The sequence below is a fragment of the Thunnus albacares genome, chromosome 14 (genome assembly GCF_914725855.1).
Source record: "Thunnus albacares chromosome 14, fThuAlb1.1, whole genome shotgun sequence".
In the NCBI taxonomy this organism is placed as follows: Eukaryota; Metazoa; Chordata; class Actinopteri; order Scombriformes; family Scombridae; genus Thunnus; species Thunnus albacares.
This window is the reverse complement of record NC_058119.1, coordinates 17,019,445-17,025,444: the sequence shown is the minus strand read 5'-3', so window position 1 is coordinate 17,025,444 and position 6,000 is coordinate 17,019,445.

The window sequence follows — 6,000 nt, the reverse complement described above, 5'->3', positions numbered from 1 at the left end:
CCATCATAATGTGTTGTTTTACAAGCTGTGATAAGTTTTATTCACCAACTGGAAAGATAAACTATGAAATTGTCTTCCTTTCCAGGGATGAAAAACAGTGATCTCTGCTATCTGCCCAGCTCCCTCTATAAATCCCAGTACAAATGAAACATAAACTTGCTGGGTTCATGCCAAGGTTCAGCATCAATATGAGGGGGGGCGGGGGGTTTCTCATATATTATTAATGATCTCTGGAAAAACAATCCACCATCGCAGCCTGAAGCAGTGCAGTTCTCACACAGCTTTCCTTGCAAACAGCGATGGAGGTGCAGCGTGAGCAATGGTACCACCTGCTTTGTTATTCAAAGCATATTCCGAATATAAATTTAGTTTAATTGGAAAAGAAAAACAACTATGCGAGCATAGATTATGCATAATCACAATAATTATTTCCCTCTGTGTGTTACTTATTTTGAGGTGAGTATTCTGTGCTGCCTAATGAATGCATCACCTAGGAGGGAATAAAAGGACATGCAAATTAACAACAGAGATGAATCACATTCAATTGAGAGAGAGAGAGGATGAAAAAACCTCTGATTTGATTAATTGTCACTAACTCACTTTGACTTTGAAGGAAATAGCATTTTTGCGAGAAAAACAATATATGAAAAAATGCATCTAAAGTGACATTCCAAGTTTGACATTCTGTAACATAATTCTTTTTAGAATTGTTGTCTCGACTTACCTCACCAGTTTATAATCCTTTAAGAAAATTTCATCATCATGGGATATCTGAACCTCACTCTATCTGCCTTTCTTTATACTGTAAGGGTCCTTGCTTTGCTGCTAATAAATCATGTCCTAACAATGATAGCAACAAGCTGCAATAATTTGATTGTTGTCACTGTAGCATTGTCATATTGGAAATTTAGAAAATGTGTTTTGACCTTGAGTTTTAGGTAGACACATTGTTTGAGTCGTATTCTGAGCAGAACTGTTTTGCCAGCAGCTCCTGCTCTGTGACATAATCGGATGATTTGTCAAAAGCACAACAGTAATCAGCTAAATTATATTAGCAGGTGCTTACTTTACAGTAAGTTTTAAACGTGGGGATTCATCATTCTCATCTCTGAGGCAAGCGCTCATGCCCAGCATGTATTCAGATATGTTGATGTCATGACTGCAGTGGTTTAATTGCCATTACAAGTGTATCATGCCGAGTGCCCCCCAACATGCCAGAATCAAACACCTCAAACACATTTGCTGCTGATGAATTTGATTGGACACTGTGGAAAACATTACCTCAAAGTTAATGTTTTCTAATCAAGCCTCCTGAGCTGGACCTAGTCCTTGGCTATTCACAGCACTGCCAACTTTCCCATTTCCTTTCATACGCTCATTAAGTCGTCAGTGAAGTCAGCCACCTCCAATCTGATGTCTGAGCAATTATCAGCTTCAGTCGGGCTGTGACGTTTGACGATGCAGTGTTTAACATTGCATGTCTTTTTAGAGAGTCTGACGAGACAGCCTGACCTTTGAGGCACAACAGGGAATAATCACCATGTAACTACAGTCACTGTCACAAACCATGTTGAGCTCCATGTCCTCAGTCTGGACATACATGCACAAAAAAAAAGACTTGCTGGGAAAAGTAGCATAAGCAAGGGAGGTCATCCTTTCTATCAGTTTCTTTTAGGTTACAGCGTTAGAACTCTCTGGTGCATTGGCTAACTCTTGATTCTTATTTTGTCAAACATCTAAATGTTGAGCCTACAGGATAGTATCACGTCCGCAAAGCTAAAAAAATATAGCTAAATAGACATTAGGAAAATTGAGAATGAAGATTAAAATGATGAACATCAGCTGTAGAAATGTGCCTGTTTTGCTAAGAGGCTAATTTCTAATGTGCCTGTGACTACAGGAAGGGCACAGACCAAGTGACCTTGGCAGGATATGATGACAATGGGGCTGTATTGCGCAAACAGCATAAATAGCATGCACAGCAGTCTCAGTGTGTGGGCCCTGATGCTCTTTCCATTTTAACAGGACATTAGTGCTAATGGTAATGGTATCTCAGAGGTTTCCAAGCCTCTTTCCAGTACTGCCCTATATACTTGCAGCCATAGAGCATAGTCCATTAAGAAAGCAAACATGATATTTTTCATAGGTCACACAGGGCACAGGGTAAACATGGCTATGCCACAAGCAATTAGGGACATATCGTGCTTTAGCATTTTAGTAATGCTTAAAGTTCCTACATTATCCTTTAGTAAGAGCCAGGAAGGAATGAATGAAAGAGGAGATTTTCTGAGGAAAAAGGTGAAGAGTTAACATTTCCAGCAATCTAGACACAAAGTCATTAACACGACCATGTGACATTTAAGCATCAGTTACTGAGAACAAAGGTTACAATGGATGCAGAGAAATGCTGTGTAAAAATCAATCTATTTTACGTGTGTTCATTTCACGTGTGAATAGGCGTGTTTTTCCACATCCCTCAACTGAAAAGGCTCTTTCTGATTACGTCCTTTGTGTGTGAACAGTGCACACGTAAGCTGCAGCAGTGACTCTCACGGAAACACAGAGTTTGACACCTTTCATCAGACTCTTAACGCAGATGTGAGAACCTGCATCGTTTGATCCAGCCTGGGATTAGTGATGGCCACAGTCTCTTTATGGCTCAGGAACTGCATTGGCTTGACAACAGCTCAGCGATAAGCCTGCCATTCTGCCTACTGACTCTGAAGTCAGCACAGCTAATTAACAGTTCTGTCCTGTGCTGATTAATTTATTCATTGTAGCCTCATTTATTTAATTGAGTAAAGGTAAGTCATTTGCATGTACTTTAATTGTTTTCCACTCACAACTTTACTAACCATAACCACTCTACATTAGATATTATTAAAAAATGTTCAGTTCATTATAACTAGTCAACTGAGCAGTGGATGATATGCAATACTTCTTTCCAACACCTCCTTTACGGATCCATCAATCCATTGTAAAAACAGGCTGCGAGCAAAGTGTGTAAATAAACCCCACATTGGCCGTTCCAGGAGGGTCAATAAAACTACAAGCTGAAATGCATTTAGAGATCCTCAATGAGAATCTCATTGTTCATTCTGCCCCTGCGATTTGCAAGGATCCCCCAGCCAATCAATACAAGGACCATTAGGCTTAACAAACCTGGTTCGTCTATAAACTGCCCACAACCTCTGCAAAGCAACAACTGGGACAGCCTGCCGATCTGTAATAGCTCAGAGGTAGGTGGTTTGTGCAAAGCAGGTTGCAGTTTTACTCTGACATAGTGTATCGTGGCACACATTTGTCATTTAATACCAAAAACGTTTGACGTCTCATGTTAATGTACATATTGTGACGCAGATAAACCTCCAACTATGTGCAGTATGCTTCCAATCTATGTGTGTGCATGTGCTCTGTTTATACCACACAGTTTGCTATAATTTGACATTCAGCAAATGGAGCAATACATGACCAATTTTTTCCATAATCAGAAGCTCTATTACAGCAGTTTTTTTTTATCACTGTCAGTCATGTTACTCTCTGGCAACAAGCTTTGGGTGGCTGCAAGACAGAGATATGGAACTTGAAAGAAACAGGAGGAAACCTAATAGACAAACCACGGCCTTATGCAGTATGCTGACACAGTATATCAAGATTCAACATTCAAAATGAGGTGCTATGCTTTAAAAAAAACCCTACAATAAATAACAATTCAGTGATCAAAAGTCACTGCTCTTACTGACAGCAGAGCTATACAGCTTGGAAGAATACATTTACTGTTTATTGTTATTCAATCATTTTTTTGGAAATGTATTGAATTTTGAGTTATTCTATTACAATGGTGTGCTAAGAACCATTTTAGTAATGAGCCATTTAAGACAGTCTTTTCAGTTGCATAACAATGCCTTCTTGCTGTAAAATGACTACAAAACAGAAGCATTTGCAGCTCATTGCCTAATTAAACAATATTGCTACATGATTGCTACCACCAAAGTAAAAATACATTACAGAAAATAAGGTAAATTTTGACTGCATTATATTACAGTTTGCTGTTCAGATTTCTGGAAAGTATATAGAAATGAACACAAAGTCCACAAAAGAGCACTTTGCTGTATGTTCACATACATATGTGAACAGAAACGCGCACACACCGAGGAATCCTGCAACACACAATTTTGTTTCACCACTTAATTGCCTTACTTAGCCTCACTGCTTTTGTAATGGGTAATTGGTTGTCATGACAAACACTCTCAGTCTATTCATAGCTCGGAGGCTTGTGTAAAAACCCCTCTGCAAAAACATTTGAAGACAGGACGTAGGAGATTTCTGATGGAAGCTTGCCTCCACTCCAAAAGCTACAGTAGGAGAAAGGAAATGATAGCCTGTTATTTCTCTTCTGCCCAAGTTATCTGTCAGCCTGATGCAGGGAGACTCCTCAAAAAGAAAGGACAAAACGGACCCCACCTTTTCGTTACACACAAGAAAGCAGTCATTCAGAATGACTATAAGAGCCCTAACTGCACACTTTCATGCTTAAAGGGGACTAAAGCATTCAGTCTTTAAACATCAGAAAAGAAAGAAAAATAAAATAAATAGAGTGAATCATTTTCATTAGCGTCACACTGATTTAATGCAAACGCACTGCCTCTGCTGTAATTTCAAGTGTTTTTCTTTGCGAGGTGTAGACATTGTCATGACATGTAAGCATCAAATAGGCTATAGCAGACAGCATTCTCTGAGACCTCCAGCTACTGTGTTACCTAAACACATGCGTTATTCATGTTACAATAAAGTGAATAGACAAGACTGTGAGATATCAGTGACCTCTGAGTCACAAACATATAACTAAAGGAATGAATGGAGGAAGGACTTTGCTGACAGCACTCAACGGTTTCATTGCTTTGACCTTGCTGAAAAAGGTAACTGGGCATGTTCAAGAAATCATCAAGGCTTTATTACACCCAGACATGATCTCCAAGGTAATGTGTTTTCTTTCTTTCTTCTACCTCTCATTTTGTCAATGTAGGTTTTATTGTTTTAATGATAAAGGATGCTGTTTATTAGCTTGCCGTACCTAGCAAACACCGAGCCTACTATCGTAACCCAGTTGATGTGTATAGAAAACCGGCAGGCTACCAGCTAAGCTAACTGTTAGAAATGCTAGAAAGTGTATTTTTTATGATTAAAAGTTCTTAAAACAGTATTAATTGAACAACATTGACATATCACCTTGTATTGGCTAAAGCTGTTGTGGCAAACATTAGCCTACACATTCAGCAGATGAAAAGCAGCATTAGTGTAAATGTGTAACATTTGATTTTACATGATCATAAATTTTGCAGATACCATTTTGCTAACAACATTGTAGCTTTTTTTTCCCTGATACATTTTGTTTCCTGACAATACTTTGCAAAAGAGCAAATAGACAAAACAGTGAAAGGAGTCTGACTGAAAGTAAAACTCCATCCATCCATCCTAATGACGACATAGACTTTCATTTTATACTTAGAGCTAATAACTTGCTGGACTTTTAATTATGTATTTATCACCTAGTACATCTGTCACTAATGTGTCAAACCAGTCTCAGAATGAGCTCTCTTGATTAGCATTTTGTTAAAAATCACAGGCTAATGGCTGGACCCAGTGTCTTCATGGTATCATTCATTTCCTGCTTCCAGCTTTGTGACCTTTGAACTGCAAGAACCTCATTAGCCAAATAGAGATGGTTTAGCTGCTGTACATAAAGCAACCCTTGCATCACGGTTGAAGGCCCCCCCCCCCCATCACCCACATCCATTGTCACACACACACACACACACACACACACACATACACATAGGAGTAACCTTTCCCTGAATCTTTTTGGTAACCACGGTGATGGGCAAAACAGGGGAAAAAAAGAATGAAAGGAAGTTGGTTTCCTTGTATAAGAAAGGTGAGAAGAGGGTTGTCTTGTAGAAAGAGGTTTATTCAGGTGTGAACAAAATGTAGCTGACAATC